This window comes from Sus scrofa, chromosome 7 (genome assembly GCF_000003025.6).
Source record: "Sus scrofa isolate TJ Tabasco breed Duroc chromosome 7, Sscrofa11.1, whole genome shotgun sequence".
Lineage (NCBI taxonomy): Eukaryota > Metazoa > Chordata > Mammalia > Artiodactyla > Suidae > Sus > Sus scrofa.
Window position 1 is genome coordinate 89,984,563 of NC_010449.5, and position 18,477 is coordinate 90,003,039.

At 41.5% G+C, this 18,477-nt stretch overlaps 1 long non-coding RNA gene across 1 annotated transcript in view; it reads right to left on the bottom strand.

Annotated features, from left to right (window-relative positions):
* LOC102159623 overlaps positions 1-17,966 on the bottom strand; it is a 44,541-nt gene extending 26,575 nt beyond the window's left edge. Inside the window, exon 1 of the long non-coding RNA XR_304618.3 lies at positions 17,824-17,966. This is a non-coding gene — a long non-coding RNA (uncharacterized LOC102159623). The remainder of the gene's footprint in view (positions 1-17,823) is intronic.

Below are 18,477 nucleotides of genomic sequence, written 5' to 3' on the forward strand. Positions count from 1 at the left end.
CAAAGCTCGTGCTGTTATGAGTTTCTGGAACAACAGTCCTGGAGGCAACAGCTGTTCTTCCTTATTGTTGTAAAAGCAACTCTCTTGGCAGCACTGTGATGGGCTTTTATAACTTTCTTGGAGAGAACCCACTGAACTTCAAGAGCAGACTCCCACCCATCCCTGACCTCTGAGTGATCCAGAAGAGCCCTGCCAGCCGCCACCTAGCTGTGTAGGATAGGGCACATAAGCCCTCCTTCTATGCACTACACAAGAAGGAAATGACAAAGAGAGATGTCATCTCCTCAAGACCTTGGACAGCACTGCTGTGTACCTAATGGCCCCACTCCAGGTGGCTGCCCACGCCAGACATTCAGCTACTTCCTTCAGGCATAACTTCCCACCTGCATTATCAGGAAGGCCTTGGGTCAGGCATCAGTATTTTGCACCAAAGATACACGTGGGTTTTAACTTCCAAAGGAACCAGGCAAGCATTCTCTTTGCTGAACAAACTCCAAAGGAGAACAAAAATGGAGTTTTTTTGCCAAGAAGCCTGACCTGACAGGTCTCTGGCTTGCTAAGGAGACAGCAGCATCACTGGCAGGTAAGAACACAGAGAGGAAGGCAACTCCTGCAGCTTGAATGGCTGACATCAAAACCAAATCAGAGTATTTGTGGGAGTGCAGCATGGGGTCCATGCTTTCCAGCTCAGTTCTAAGTTGCAAGATAATCACAGCCCAACACTTAAAGGAGCACAAGATTATTTTTTCCCCACTACTGGCCTCTGTCATCCTTGGATGCCCAGTAGATAAATCATTTTAATGGCTATAGTAATAATATTAGGTACCACTTATGTTTTATATACATTATAATACTAAATTCAAGCAATGAACCAAGAAGGTATTATTATATCCATTTTGTATGTGAACAATGTGAAGAAAATAATGGATAAATAACTAACTCAAGAATATGCAGCAAGCTAGTATCTGATAGGGAATTTGAACCCAGATCTCTCTGGCTCCAAAGCACATGCTCTTCATTGGATTTTCTTCCTACTCCCACTCTGCCCAGAGTGGCTACACCTCAAGTCTCAGTCACGTGGTCCAGTGTGTGCTAACCCTCAGATGAAAATGACCCCCTACAACACACCTTGAGGTCTAGTACCTGAATATTTTAGACACTATTTGTTGAAAGCCTACACCAGTTTATATTACATGAATAGAGGACCTTTAAAAATACCAGCGTCTCAGGGTTGCAAGGGTCCAAAAGAAGCACCTAGTCCTTTTTTTTTTTTTTTAATGGCCACATCTGCATCATATGGAAGTTCCTAGGCCAAGGGTCAAGCTGGAGCTGCAGCTGCAGCCTATGCTATAGCCACAGCAACACTGGATTGGAGCATCATCTGTGACCTATGCCACCGCTTGCAGCAATGCCAGATCCTTAACCCATTGAGCAAGGACAGGGATTGAACTTGCATCCTCACAGAGACTAGTCAGATTCTTTTTTTTTTTTTTTTTTCGGTCTTTTTGCCATTTCTAGGGCTGTTCCTGCAGCATATGGAGGTTCCCAGGCTAGGGGTCGAACTGGAGCTATAGCTGCCGGCCTATGCCACGGCCACAGCAACACGGGATCTGAGCCACGTCTGCAACCTACACCACAGCTCACGGCAACAGTGGATCCTCAACCCACTGAGCAAGGGCAGGGATTGAACCCGCAACCTCACGGTTCTTGGATTCTTAACCCACTGAGCCACAGTAAGAACTCCAAAAGGCACCTAGTCTTCACATGCATCTCAGGAATTCTGAAAGTTACAGTATCAGCCCACATCCATTTTGCATGAGGATCAGATGAACAGGCTCAGAAAACAGGCACAAAACATTGTGAGGACTTCCAGTAAAGCCTAGAAATTAAAAGCATGTATTTTACCTTTGCTTCCCAAGGAAATTTCTCTAAAATGATAGTATGGACATTTAAAGGAATAAACATATGGACACAAAAGATGGGAGGGGAGATGACAGAAGCCAAGATGATGGGAAGTGAATGGATGAGTGATGACTACAATCCAGAGAAGGTTGAAACTGAACTGCCTCCAGGAAGATGGCTGATGAGGAGTAAGCTTATTTGTGCCATTGAGCCCGTGAAAGGCTTTGGGTTTGAAGGAACTGGGTACTTCTAACGATGCAGAGGAAGAGATGGCTAGAAATAACCTGGGGGGCAAAAGTCTTCATGCGAAGCATTTACCCAACAGCCCTGTCCTTTTCCAAACCCCATGCCATCAGATGGCAGCCCTCCTCTACCTACTACAGGAGATGAGAGGCATCTCTCCTGGAGAAACTGAGCCAAAATCGTTTCAGGCCTGGAGACACAAGATTCAACAGAGGGTAAAATACTAAATGAAAATGGAAGAATTCATGAAAGCCTGCATATTGAATAATGAGACTCCAAGCCCTGTCTCAACTCCCTCCCAGGGTGACAGACAGGAGAAAATAGACACCAGAGGAAGACTTATCTATGATATTTCAGGGCTGCTTAACAGAAAGACACAATCTCTGACTTTTTTAAAATTTAAAAGCTTCTCATTGCTTACCAAAAAGGTTGCAAATATAGTATGTAGAGTTACCACAGACCCTTCACTCATCTTTCCCAAGTGTTAACACTGTACATAATTGCAGCACGCTTGTCAAAATCAGGAAATTAACATTGATACCATACTCTTAATTAAAGTATAGACCTTTTCAAACATCACTGATTCTCCTCATCTAGTCTAGGACCTAATCCAAGATTATACACTACACTTGGCTGTCATGTCTCTGTAGACTTCTGCAATTTAGGACAGAGGCTCCTTATTTCTTTGTCTTGGATAACTTTGACATTTTTAAAAAGTACTGGTCAGCTACCTTGTAGAATATTCCTTCTCAGTGTATCACATTATGAAGCACATGATATTGCTGTGACTCATCACCAGTGATGTTAATTTTAATCATTTGGTTAAGGTGGCATCTATCAGGATTCTCCACTCTAATGCTGCCTTTGTAATTAATAATTATATACATGTATATATGTGTATATATAATATATAAATTATGCGTATCTATATGTGGACACATGTATATATACATAGTGTATATACAATGTGTATATTAATATATTACCTCTATATATACATATACATATATATGTGTGTATATATGTTGGCCGTACCTGTGGAACATGAAGTTCCTAGCCCAGGGATATATATTGCATATAGTGTATATACAATATATATATTAATATATTCTCTTTATATGTACATATACATATATATGTATGTATACATGTTGGTTGTGCCTGTGGCACATGAAGTTCCTAGGCCAGGGATATATATTGCATATAGTGTATATACAATACATATATTAATATATTCTCTCTATATATACATATACATATATATGTGTGTGTGTGTGTGTATATATGTTGGCTGTGCCTTGGCACATGAAGTTCCTAGGCCAGGGATCAAACCCTCACCACAGCTGTGACAATGCCATATCCTTAACCCACTGCACCACACAGGAACTCCCACTAAATAACTATACTGTGGGGAACAAAGTATTCTGTTTTCCAACTCACTTTGACTCACTAATTCTAGCATCAATTGATGTTTTTTCCTATAACAATTGTTACTGTGGTGTTTGCCAAATGTAAATTTTTAAAATTTTCCATCATTCCTATACATTTTTAATTGAAATTCTAGCTGGAGCTTTTTTTTTCTCCTCCAATTATTTATTTACAAAAGTGTTTATTTACATCAGTGTGGACTCATGGATATTTATCTTTATTCTATCTTACCTATCTTATTCTATCCTCATTAATTATTTTGTGTTCAAATTGTCCCAGATTTGGCCAGTGAAAGCTTTTTTTTAAAATTTGGTTCCTGTGTCCTTTCAACAGGTCCTCATCATTTTCTTGAGTACTTTCTTACTTTCTGGCAGCATAAGCTATTCCAGGCTCATTCTGTACTTTTTCTAATCTAGCCTGGAAGGAACTGTTTCTCCAAGGAGCACTGGTTGCTTTTACTGGAGAATGATATTTAAAAACCAGCATTGTGGAGTTCCTGTCATAGCTCAGTGGAAAGGAATCTGACTAGCATCTGTGAGGACGCAGGTTCGATCCCTGGCCTCGCTCAGTGGGTTAAGGATCCGGCATTGCCATGAGCTGTGGTATAGGTTGCAAACATGGCTTGGATCTGGCACTGCTGTGGCTGTGGTGTAGGCCAGCGGCTACAGCTCAGATTCAACCCCTAGCCTTGGAATCTCCATATGCCATGGGTGCAGCCCTAAAAAAAAGAAAAATAAAAACCAGGATTGTCACTAGGTATGCTTGTTGCTATTGGGGTACATTTCTTTTAGACCCTCTCAGCGACAATGCTAGGAAATAAATGTATAGATACAGATATACATACACATCTATATCCTACAGTTGTTTTAAAAACAGAGACTCAAATTTTAGATTAAGATGGACATTTACTAAAATCGGCTTATAAGAGAAAGAGATGGAGAAATATAATACAATGCTAAACTCCTCAGCCTCCTCAATTCCTCATAAAAGTTCTTTAATACGCCTTTACATGGAAAAATAGGCAGAATTACACTAGTAACTTGAGCAAGCTGTCATTGGTTTCTTCTTAATAGCTATATTTTTTTCAAAATATCTATCCATACAACTTACATAGTTTACAAAATACTCATATAGGTTCACAACTCCTTCCAATAAAACAGTTACTGTATAAAGACAGAAAGTAGAATTTTACACTGAAGAAGTCTTACAGATAGCTTCTTAATCAAATGATCAAAGAGAACATCACATGCCACCTGACAGGATACAATGAGAAGCACACAGTATCCTTTCTGCGATAGTCCTGCCAAGGATGCAAGACCTGAGTCCAATCAAGAGGAAACACCAGACAAACCCAAGAACAGGGTATGTCTACAAAATAACTGACCTGTACTCTTCAAAAGTATCAGGCTCACAAAGGAAAGACTGAGAAATTATCCTAGGCTGAAGGAGATTAACGAGAACACTAATTCTGAACTGGATCTTTTTGCTATAGAGGATTTTATTAAGTAAACTAGAAAAACTTGACTGGGGACTCAGAAATAGATGGTAGTAATGTATCAATGTTAATTTTCAATTTTGATGGTTACATTGTAATTCTGTGGGAAGATGCCCTTGTTTGTAGGAAATACACATTAAAGCATCTGGTTACCATGGTATTTTCATGTCCACCATTTGCTTTCAAATTGTTTCTGAAAAAAAAGTTGTTACTATATACGCAAACCTTTGCTAAGTTTGGATTTGCTTTAAGATTTTTATTAATTAATTAATCAAAAGAGCGAAAACCCTGAGAGAAAAGATTCTTTTTAAAGTTAGAAAAGCCCAAGAAATTCAACATCTGAATACTATGAGCTCCATCAAGACAAAACAGAATAAATAGAAAGAAACAAAATTATCAAAGAAGCGTAATCAATGAAAATGTTGCATTTTCCCCATGGGACACAATTCCTCAGATTAAAGACCCCACTAAGCATTTAGCACAATAAATGGATAAGACCAAGGAATATCATCATGCAATTTTAGAGCACTGGAGATAAGAAAGGATACAAAGAACTTCTGGAAAAGTAACAAAAAAAAATTACATACTCTTTATAAAGCAATTTTTGACTAAAGAGTAGATCATTTTTTTTGCCAAGCCTCAAAATCAACAAAATCCTCTTTTTATAAGCAGTGACTGAGATGTTCCAAACTAGAAAAGCTATATCAGTCAAAAGGGTTTTTTCCTAACAAAATTTTGCCATTTTCTACTCGAGATAATGTTAAATTATAATCAGAAAATGCTCAAACTAGTTTCTCAGCCTCTTTCTTTCTTTCTTTCTTTCTTTCTTTCTTTTTCTTTCCTTCCTTCCTTCCTTCCTTCCTTCCTTCCTTCCTTCCTTCCTTCTTTCTTTCTTTTTTGTCTTTTGTCCTTTTAGGGCTGCACCAGTGGCATACGGTGGTTCCCGGGCTAGGGGTCTAATCCGAGCTGTTGCTGCCAACCTACGCCACAGCCACAGCAATGCCAGATCCGAGCTGTGTCTGTGACCTACATCACAGCTCACAACAACGCTGGATCCTTAACCTACTGAGTGGGGCAGGGATTGAACCCGCAACCTCATGGTTCCTAGTCAAATTCGTTTTAGCTGCGCCATGATGGGAACTCCAAGAGCTTTTTTCTTTAATGAGATTGCTTCCTGAATGGTGTCAAATGTCAGAGCAGAGATTGGAGACCCACCTGTCACTTGTTCTGGGAAGGCTGCATGAAAGAGGCAAAGGTTATCTGTTTATCTTTTTATAGGGTATAAGAGGATACAGAGTATGATAAAGGTCCATGGTGGGTGACTTCTTTTTTTCCAACAGAGATTCTACAATGTATTGATCATCTAAAAGCCCTCATGGCGTAACATAAGACAGAAAGAATAAAGCCCCCTCCAACCCCACCCCATCCCTGTTTGTTTCTGTCACTCATTTCAATAGACTTTCTCCTGGGAATGGAGCAACATCAGCCTTGCTGTCCTAGAGTCTCCTAGAATCAATTCTCTGAGTCCGTGCATTCCCAGATAAAGGCAGCTATTAAACGTCTCTGTCACACAGATAAAAGAAGAGAATCAGAAAGTGCCAAACTTTTCAACAGAGTTTCACATTCCTCTCTTAGGTGGTCAAGATTAACCCCATGGCAAAAGCAGAAGGACACTATTTAATGGTTAAAGGATCCATTCAAGAAGAGGATATTAAAATCGTCAACATATATGCCCCTAATATAGGAGCACCCAGATACCTATAACAAATATTAACAGACATAAAAGGAGAAATCAATGGGAATACAATCACATTAGAAGACTTTAACACCCCACTCGGCAATGGACAGAGGCTCTAGACAGAAAATCAGTAAGGCAACAGAGATCCTAAAGGAAACAATAGAAAAGTTAGACTTAATTGACATTTTCAGGACATTACATCCAAAAAAATCAGAATACACATTCTTCTCAAGTATGCATGGAACATTCTCAAGAATTGATCACATACTGGGGCACAAAGCTAACCTCAGCAAATTTAAGAGTATAGAAATTATTTCAAGTATCTTCTTTGACCACAATGGCATGAAAATAGAAATCAACCATAGGAAAAGAAATGAGAAAAATCCTACTACATGGAGAATAAACAACATGATACTAAAAAACCAATGGGTCAATGAGGAAATCAAGAAAGAAATTAAAAATACCTTGAGACAAATGATAATGAAGATACAATCACTCAAAATCTATGGGACACCACAAAAGCAGTGCTCAGAGGGAAGTTCATAGAAAAACAGGCCTTCCTCAAAAAAGAAGAAAAATCTCAAATTGACAACTTAACTCACCACCTAAATGAATTAGAAAAAGAACGAAAAAAAAAAAAAAAAGAAAAAACCCCTAAAGTCAGCAGAAGGAAGGAAATCATAAAGAGCAAAGAGGAAATCAATAAAATAGAGATTCAAAAAACAATAGAAAAAAATCCATAAAACTAAGAGCTGGTTCTTTGAAAAGGTAAACAAAGCTGACAAACCTCTGGCTAGACTCACTAAGAAGAGGGGAGAAAGAACCCAAATGAACAAAATAAGAAACAAAAAAGGAGAAATCACAATGGATACTGCAGAAATACAAAAAACCATGCGAGAATACTATGAACAATTATATGCCAACAAATCTGACAATCTGGAAGAAACAGATAACTTTCTAGAGTCTTACAGCCTGCCAAAACTGAATCTAGAAGAAACAGACCAACTGAACAGACTGATCACTAGAAGTGAAATTGAATATGTCATAAAAACACTCCCTACAAATAAAAGTTCCAGGACCAGATGGCTGCACAGGTGAATTCTACCAAACATACAAAGAGGGACTGGTGCCCATCCTCCTTAAACTTTTTCAAAAGGTTGAAGAAGGAACACTCCCAAAGACAGTTTATGATGCTACATCACCCTAATTCCAAAACCAAAGATACCACCAAAAAAGCAATTATATTTTAAGACTTGTGTTTGCAAGAAAAGAAGAGAGAGAGAGTTATGACCCTGAACCACCACCTCCCCCTACAACAGGTGCTGAGGGACACTACCAGCTATCAGTAGCACAATGGACACCTCCATCAGGCAAATACCCTTGTCTCTAGGAAGGACTCAGCAGGGCAGCCTATGTAGCATCTTTGTGCAGATTAGAGAAAGGAGGCCCCTCTGGGTAGACACCTCCAGATTCACAGTTTTGTGTGCCCCTTTCTCTGGGCAGAATCAATTTGATGACATGTATTGGATTCCAGTACCCAGTTTTCACTCCCTCAGCCCAGTACATTTGTGCCACAAGTTCAAAATGCCAAACATATATAGGTAGCCCTTGGCATTTAGGCTAACCTGTTTTTCAGCTGGTTAGCTGGGCTGGAAGTGGGTCAAGTGGCCCTGCTGGCTTCTTCTCCAAGGCTGACATCCTATTTGAGAGCCTCAAATTCTGGCTGCTCTGTTGGTGAACACACACACACACACACAGACACAGAAAAAGAGGGCATTCCTCTTTCAAGCCTCAAAGAGCTTGTTTAAACCTGTCCTTCCATGCTCTCCTCTCGCCTTCTACTCCACTTTCATCCCTGCTTGCAGTACATGAGCAGGGTGGCCTCCTGTACTACCATCTTAGTACAGCTTAGCACAGCTAGAGTTTGGGGCTGGTAGTGGAGACTTTGCTTTCCCCAGAGACTGGAACATGACCCCACAGCCATCCAGAGACAAGCTGTGCATTGGTGGCTGCAGGGGAACTTGAGTAGTGCCAAGTAGAACTCAGAGGCCAATAGGGGCTGTGCTAGCAAAGAGAGAAAACTTGGGTCTCAGCAGTTCCACAGTTTGACAACTCCCTGTCAAACACAGTTTCTGTTATCCTTCTATATGATACACTCTTTGAGTGTCCTTCTTAAGGTTAACATGTGGCCTGAGGAAACAGGTTGCAGTGGAGAAGGCTCCAGACAAATTAGTCCCATCCAGATGGAAGTCCTTTGATTTCTGATAGCTCCCCAGGGCCATGGGAAGTGCATGAGACTTGTCAACAAGTGTCACTCTCTTTGGACAGCTCCAGGTTTTCTCCTCATTAACCATGATGGAGAAAATCCATTAAACTTATCTGAACACCAAGAAAGTTGAAACAGCATTTATGATTCCTCTACTCTTTCTACCTGCCCCCAAACAATCGGCACCTTGAAAGGAAGAGAAGTCCTTTCCAAGTCCAGCGAGCTGTTTTTAAAAATTTCCATCCATCCTCAATTATTTTTGCCCTGTGACCTGACTGAGAGCAGCCTTGAGGCCCACACCCCCATACATTGCACCAACCATCAGAGATATATTAAAGTTTGTCTTGACCTAATTCCATTCAAAATTTGAGAGCTTTTTCATACCTTAGGAAGTTCTGTGTCACCTATGAAAAGTCTCAAAGTTAGATTCTCATTGTAGAGAAATTACTCCTGCTTTAGTTATGATAAAACTCTTCCAAATGGGCCAGTTCCTAATTAGGTATTAGTAACTAGAGTGACTTCTCACCTGCCAAATATAGGAATCAATAGGATCTCCTCCCATTTCTATGCCTGTGAGCAATGGAGCCAGACTGCCTGTTCAGATCTTGACCCTGCTACTTATTAGCTGTCACTTTGGGCCATCCTCCCTATACCTCAGTTTCCATATCTGTAGGACAGAAAAAATAATGGTTCATAATGGGATTATTGCAAGGAGTAGATGAGCTAATATATGCAAAATGCTTAGCACAGTATACCATTAAGTACTCAATAAATAATACTGGCTATTATTATTATTGCATAACTTTGGCCCAATTTGGTAAAAGGTTTTCATACCTCATTGTGCTATAAGAGTGCTTGCATCATCCTTAAAAGGCAATAAAAAAATCACTCCCCCTCCCTACACCAAATAATGGCTTGCCTTCCAACAGTGGTACTTGTAAGCAAGTTATTTCAATAAACTACTTTCCCAGAGGTTATTGGTCTTTATGAGCCCAATGAAACTTCTTGAGATAAGAGATAACATTCAGAAATAAAGAAATATATTTAGAACTGATAAAGCAATGGGGTCCTACTGTACAGCACAGGGAGCTCTGTCTAATCTCTTGGGTTAGAACATGATGGAAGACAGTATGAAAAAAAAGAATGTATGCATATATGTATGACTGGGTCATTTTGCTGTAGAACAGAAATTGAAGGAACACTATAAATCAACTATAATTTAACTTTAAAAAGAGAAATTTTTTTCTTTCTTTTGCTTCTCTAATTCTGTTCCCTCTCTGATATCTCCATATGAGTTCAGCTTCTAGAGAAATTAGCTTAGTCTCACCAGGCCAAGGGCTGACAGCTGGGAACAGCCCTCGTGTGTGGGAAGAATCATATGGTGTTTTAGTCCTGGCTCATGGTATATCCCTCCATATTATGCCAAGTCATATCCCATCTAAGTTCCCCTTGGTGCTTCTGGATGTTTGGAACTCTTGAAAATAGAAGTTTGCTACACAGGAGCTTCTAACTGAGCATAAGGCTCCTTTTGACCTTGGCTTCCAGGATTTGGGGGAATGTGGTGAGAAGCTGGGCTGGGTCTTACTCTCAAGTAAAGGATCAACTTCAGATTCAGCTTTAGCACTATTTCCAGACAGGGCTGTCTTCCCTGTCCTGCCAACGTAGGAAGAAGAGGGATGAAGAAAAAGGTGCTTTAGGAAAGCAAATATGCCATCTCTGTGTGAGATATACTAGAAAAGAGTAGATTTGAAGACAGGGAGATGTCTAGAAGTGAGAAAAATGGACCTGGACCAGGTGGTGTCAACAGCACAAAGAAAAGAAAGGATACATGTGTCTTAGTCCATTCAACTTCTATAACAAAATGCCAAGGACCAGGTGACTTATAAAGAACAAATATTGTTTACTCACTGTTCTGAAGGTTGGAAGTCTGAGATCAGGGTGCTAGCATAGTTGGATTCTAGTAAAGGGGCCTCTTCCAGGTCTCAGTCTTCTCACTGCATCCTCAGATGCCAGAAGGGGCTTAGAAACTCTGAGGCATCTCTTTTATAAGACCACCAATCCTATTATTGAGGGCCCCACCTTCATGGCCTAGTTACCTCCCAAAGGCCCTATCTACTAATACTATCACCTTTAAGGGTTAGGATTTTAATTTAAGAACTTTGTTGGGATACAAACCATAGAAAGATGAAAGAGGGTACCAAGGAAAAGCAACTGAAACACTGGTTGGCCAGCTGGATGTGGGGCAGGGGAGAAGGAAGATTTAAGAAAGAGGTTTAAGGTTTAAAATCTGGGTGGTTAGAAGACTCTTATGACTAGGAGGAAGGCCCAGTGATGTGGGGGTTAAATGATAATGTGCTGAGTGTGATGACATCCCCCTGTAAAGATCTAGTCAGCAACAAATCTGAGGTGCAGACCACAGAGCTGAGAACTAAGATTCTTGATTAACTCACATCCATTGTGAAGTTGTGAGAATGGGTGTGGTCTCTGAGGGAAAGAACATAAGAAGGAAATAATAAGAAACTGCCATCCAACACTGAGGCAGTCTCTCATCAGGGCAGAAGGAGGAATGAGGACTAAAAGGGGACAGAGAAGGAAAAGTCCAAGAAGGAAGAAGTATTAGAGTTTTCTAGAGAAACAGAATCAATAGAATGTGGACTATATATAGAAAGAGAGATTTATTTTAAGGAAATGGCTCACATGATTATGATGGCTGGCAAGTCAAAATCTGCAGAGTAAGCTTTAGGCTACAGACTTAGGAAAGAGCCACTGCTGCAGTTCAAGTTCAAAGGCCATCTGCTGGCAGAATTCCCTCTTGCTCAGGGAGCAGTCTTTGTTCTCTTAAGACCTTCAGCTGATTGGATAAGGCCCACCCATATTACGGAGGGCAATCTGCTTTACTCAACATCCACCAAATTAAGTGTTAATCTAATTCAAAAAACACTCTTATAGAAACATCCAGAATAATGGTTGACCAAATATAAGGCCCAGTCAATCTGACACATAAAATTAATGATCACAGAAGGTAAAGATATATCTTCAAGGAGACCAAAGATAAGGTTCTAAGATGAATAATGACGATCAAACATGAATACCATCTGAGAGGCCAAGGATTATGAAGGAACATTCCAGCTGATTCTGCATCTAGGTATCATTGCTAACCACCTTCTCCTCCTATTAAGCCTAAGAGAATGGTTAAGAGCATGGGCTTGCACCCACCATCCATGGCATGGAGCCAGGCGGGGTCAGACTGCCCTCAATCCAGCTAGAATCCAGGCTCTCTGCTCTGCCTCTCTGGACAACTCAGGACAAGTTGTTTCTCAAATCACTTTATTTTGAATTCCCAGCCTGGTAACGTAGTCTAAGATTTCATGAGGGCCAAGTGATTGCCTTCTTTTTTTTTGGTCTCAATTTCCATTCATGCTACAGTAGGTCCCCCCCCCCTTTTATCTGTGGGGTTACATTCTATAACCTTCACTGGATGCCTGAAACCACAGATAGTACAGAATCCTACATATACTATAGGGTATATTTCCTATACAAACACACTCGTGATAAAGCTTAACTTATAAATCAGGTACAGTAAGAGATGAACAACAATAACTAATAATAAAATAGAACAATTATAACTTCAACAACAAAAAAGCATGGCCTTGCAGGTAAAAAAATTCTGGGAGCCCACACTGATTCAACCATTACTTGCTATGACCCCACATAAATCACACACTCTCTCTGGGCCTCAGTTTTCCTATGTTTAAAATGGAGATAATTTTATCTATTTCTTAAGATTACTTTGAGCATTAAATGAAATAATACTCTTGAGTGTCTAGTAGATACTAAGTACTTGATAAAGAGTAGCCCAAACTCTTAAATCAGATTATTAATAAATTAGTATTATCATCATCTTGATCATTATTATCCCAAAGTCTGAGACACAATTTAGAGTAGAAGCACTAAAGAGAGAATGGATTAAAGACTAAAGGAGACATTAAAGAGAAAATGAGAAGTAAGGAAAAATATGTGCCCACACTGGTTTGCAGACCCAGTATTCTGAAAATCCAGTTCTGAGATACAGACATTTTTTTTCCCCCCAGGGCTGCACCTACAGCATATGGAGGTTCCCAGGCTTGGGGTCGAATTCCAGGCTAGAAGTTGCAGCTGCCAGTCTACACCACAGCCACAGCAACACCAGATCCTTAACCCACTGAGTGAGGCCAGGGATTGAACCTGTACCCTCCTGGATACTAGTTGGGTTCATTAACCACTGAGCCATGATGTGAACTTCTGAGACCTGAACACTTTTAATTTATTCCCTCTCTTTTACAAACAAGGAAACATTTTCAATACTAATGCACTGACTTCTTCCAGCCCTTAGTTTAGTAACAAACAGAACAACAGAAGCAGACATTTTTCTACTTTGAGTCTCTGTCCCCAGATCAGTATGTTCCTGACTTCTATGACTTAGCCCTTGGTTTTTTTTTTTTTTTTTTTTTTTTTTTTTCTTTTTTTTTTTTTTTTTTTTTTTTTTTTTTTTTTTTGTTGTTGTTGTTGTTGTTGCTATTTCTTGGGCCGCTCCCGCGGCATATGGAGGTTCCCAGGCTAGGGGTCCAATCGGAGCTGTAGCCACCGGCCTACGCCAGAGCCACAGCAACGCGGGATCCGAGCCGCGTCTGCGACCTACACCACAGCTCACGGCAACGCCGGATCGTTAACCCACTGAGCAAGGGCAGGGACCGAACCCGCAACCTCATGGTTCCTAGTCGGATTCGTTAACCACTGCGCCACGATGGGAACTCCCAGCCCTTGGTTTTGATGCATTTCTTAGAAAACTGAGAACGAGGGTCATAGCAGACCACATAACCCCCTCCTCCCAGCAAACGAGGAGGCAACAGGTGTGGTACTTACACTGCACAAGGCAGGCATGGATTCTGACTCTTACATTTAGCTTGGGGCTTCCTAACAGTCAAACTGCTTTTCATTTCTTCTCTCAGCCCAGTGGAACAAGGGTTAATGATTTGGTCCAAAGAAACAAAACAAAAGACTCAAATCCAATTAAAAAGATCTCAGAATCAAGTCAGGCATAAAGAGTGTTTGAGAAACTCTACAATTGAATTTTTTTCATTGACAAATGATCCTGCCATCATTGTAGATAGGGTAACATATCTAATTCCTATAATTCTATATCTTTAACTGAAGCCTGCAGGAGATGCTTTGATGGAAGGGAAGATCAATGGGACTGAAAGGAATATATTCCACCTCATTCTCTCTCTCTCTGAATTCAATTTCTCATCAGGTACTATGATAGCTTCCCTCTTCCACCCCTGCCTAAAGCCAATTCTCATTTATCCAACTCTAATGAAGAACATGAAGCCAACAGATCTGCCAAACACCTAACCTAGTAAAGATCTCAACACTCTTCCCCAAGCAAACCTCTTCCTCTTGATTATTTCACCTTATGTTCTTCACCCAGAAGAGAAAGAAAGAAACTGGTAAAAATCTAGAAAGAAAAGAATTGGAGAGAGAATTGAAAGGCCCAGAGAGTTCACAAACAAGAGAATTCACTTCAGTATTATAAAGGGTCAACCACATTCACTTTATGCTTCAATCATATTTGACTTGGTTCTTCTGAGCGAGCACCAGCACCCCAATCATACATTTAGTAGCACGTCTGTGGCCTGCTATGTGACACACAATGCTACACAATGCCAGTATGAAGGCAAGACATCATCTTGGAATTAACATTACTTGCTTGTAATCTTGGACAAGTTATTTAATCTCCCTGTGACTCAGTCTTCTCATGTGCAAAACTGGGTATAGTAATAGACTATCTCAAAGGCTGTGATGAGAATTAAATGAGTTGTTATGTACAAAATACTCCAAGTTTTGACAGATACTACAGAGATCTCATTAAAGGAGCATAGAATACCGGGGAATAATTCCACCAGGATCTTCATAAAGGAAATTATGCTTAGACTAGGTCTTTTAAAAATTGAGCAAAAGTTTAAGGAGAATGGAAAAGCATTGGAAAGGCCATCCTAGAGGAGAGGCCAGCAGAACAATGGCACAGAAGTGGAAATGCACAAGTCACTGGTTGGTGAGAGGCTGGAGTGGGAGAGAACTGGGAGGAGGAAGCTCCTATCTCAGGCTCTGTTGGTCCGTGCATGCAGGGGAAAGTCTGTCTAGATGATGTATGGAGTTCCTGCTATACGGTGGAAGGAGTCCTTGACTGGGTTCAGGAAGAGCTGTCTTGGAAGAGGAGTGCAGCATCTCTAATCTGCTCCCATCAGCATCTGTCCCCATGACTTCCCCACAGGTGGGGCAGGAAAGATGGAAATGGAGTTTACCCTAGGATGGATGCTCTTCCAGTTAAATTCAAACAGTGCTTATCCTTGTAAAGTTTCTGAGTGGAGCTTTCCACTCTGGAGTTTTCCCTCCTTCTGTGCACCTCCTTCATAAGCAGTTCCTACTCATAGGCTTCCCCCTGCCTCTCACTTTTCAGGGTCCCCAGCACTGAGGAAGGAGCAGCTCAGGTGAGTCAGAGCTGGGGAGACTGTGGGAGACAGAGGTAACCTCAGTGGCCCCAGCATCTGCTCTCTGGTAGGAACACCAGACTGTCCAGGGACAGAGAGGGGCCAAGATCAATGAGAAATTCAGGGACAGAGAAGGAGGAAGCAAGATAGAAGAAGACAGAGAGTAAAAAACACAGAGGGAGAGAGTTTCTGAGGGCATCCCACATCTTTTGTGCTCTATCTCACAATGCCCTGGCACTTAGCTTTGCAAAGGTGTAACTTAGGTACAGGTTGAAGTGGTTCCCTTTCCACCATCACTCTCAGTGGTCCTTGTGGAATTCGTGCTCCTGTACAATGACCTTAGGCACTGCTGGATTAGAGGCCCCAAGTCCCAAGGCTTCTACTAGAAGCCATGAGTGCCATCTGTGCATTATAGGCTTCTCATGCCAAAGCACAAGTAGGCAAGGAGTTATGATGTTGGGGGTGCAGGTAGCTGGCCCTGATGACCACAAGGATCTGGGCTGCTGCTCTACAGTGGGAGGCAGGAAGAAGTATGTCTGGAACCATCTGGGATGTCCCGTGGGGCTTCCTATGCCCAATGATAACTATAAATAAGGCCATTTGTACAACCATGGAAAACCTCAGAGCCCTTAGAGAGGAAGGTCTGAGCCATCCCACCAGACTAGCAGCTTAACACATCAAAGTGCTTGCTGATAGGAAAGGAACATCAAAGATTCTGTTTGGAAAGTAGATGATGAATCTTGATCAAGGCTTTGGGACTAGTTGTAAGATCAGAAATAATGGCATGTTCCACTAACCTCCTGTCCTAAGTCTTTTGCAGACATGGCAGTTGGCCAACATCTTGCAGTCTCTGTGACAAGATGGCCTTAATGGAGACATCATTACATCTGTGCAGAGCAAGGAAGGATTGGGTCTTGTATCTTGCCTCACTCCCTCCTGGTCCACTTTCCTTCCTACTGTTGTCCTGGTGACCAGTTTTGTACAGAAGTGAGCTGAGAGCGTTGTGCCTCAGTTGCACCATGCCTCAGGGTTTCTTTGCCACAACACATGAGGCCCAGCAGGATCTGCAAGCAAGTGCAATCCTGAAGCCGCTTAATGGATCTTCCTCCCTTCTGTCACTTAGGTGGACATTTCAGAGCACATTCTATATGACTCTTTAGACATCAGTGCACTTCTCCAAAGTATCCCTTGAAGAATCTTTATCCATTAAATATTTATTAAGCACCCACCATATGCTGGGCTCTGTTCTAAGCACAGGAGGGAACGGATTCCCTGCCTTAATGGAGCACATAATCTCGGGGAGATATGATGTCTTAGTGTAAATAAATGATTCTGAGAGAACTCTCCAGAGTGAGGTTTTTTTTGTTTTGTTTTGTTTTGGGTTTTTTTTTTGTCTTTTTGCCATTTCTTGGGCCGCTCCCACGGCATATGGAGGTTCCCAGGCTAGGGGTCGAATTGGAGCTGTAGCCGCAGGCCTATGCCTGAGCAACAGCAACGCGGGATCCGAGCCGCGTCTGCAACCTACACCACAGCTCACGGCAACGCCGGATCTTTACCCACTGAGCAAGGGCAGGGATCGAACCCACAACCTCATGGTTCCTAGTCGGATTCGTTAACCACTGTGCCACCACGGGAACTCCTCCAGAGTGAGTTTTACCTCCTCTGGCTCAGCTCCCTTCCCTATAGGATGAATCTTCACCCATGGCAGGCTTGGGTGGGAGGGGATGTGGAGGAGTAGACACAGCCTCAGGGTCCATTCAAGATCCCTCTGAAGCACCAAGACCAATCCCTCCCGGGGGTAGGCCAGTCCTTGTCTTTCCTGAGTTGGCCGAGCTCTGGAGCTGACACCAGCCCTGCAGATTTAGTCCTGTTGCTCCTAAGTCACATGGTGACTATAGGGTGCTCCAAGCCTACCCTGCTCTTAGGGCTGGATTCACTTGCTACCCTGAGCCTGTCTCAGAGATGAGTCCCAGGTATCCCCTAACCTGCCACCTCTGTAGTCTGGGCTTGTTCCTAGTTGCTCTACTGAAACAAAAGCCCTATCCTGAGCCCTAGCTCCCTTAACTGCCTGAGGAAAACATACCTGTCCCCTGCACTTTGGTACCTACAGCTGCCACCTGGAGTCATGCTCCAAAGAGAGGAACCACATAGAACCACAATGCTGCCACCTGCAGATTACAGGTACCATCCCAGGTACCTGGTTATTCCCGATGCCACAACTCACCCCTCAGAGTCACTCTAAGTGACAGGCTGATTCAGATGAGCTCCATTCAGGCACCTCTCCTTGCTTTTCCCTCCATCTGTCCCAACTCATTCCCAGCTGGACTCATGGCTGAGCATTCATGGATTCAGATTTGGATAGCAGCAACATTTCTGACCGGGAAGTAAAAAAAATACACATATATGAATATATATATTATATACAAATACACATAATACAAGATATAGATATAGACATGTGAAACTTTTTCCTAATATAAAGATCCAAGACTTTGACTCTGTAATGGTTTTAAATCACTCCATTTTCTATAGCAAAGTTACACGCACACATACACACATGTCATGGCCATATCTTAAACCTAAGCTGACAGGGTATGAAACTGCATCTCGTTTAATATATAATGAAACACCTTAATGATACTTTTAGAAATAATGTCTTTTCTCTGAACCACTTTTTAGTATTTAATGTATGTTATTACCACAATTTTCATCTGTTTCTCAGAAATACTTGCAAAATCCATTTTCCTTGCTGTAAAACTAAATCCAAAGAGCAGGGGTCCCTGTCTATGCTGTTAACAAGTATTTTGAGATTTCTTTACAGATGCGTAACTCCAAAGAATTGAGCATACAGGCCTATGAGATGTTGAAAAGGTGTCCC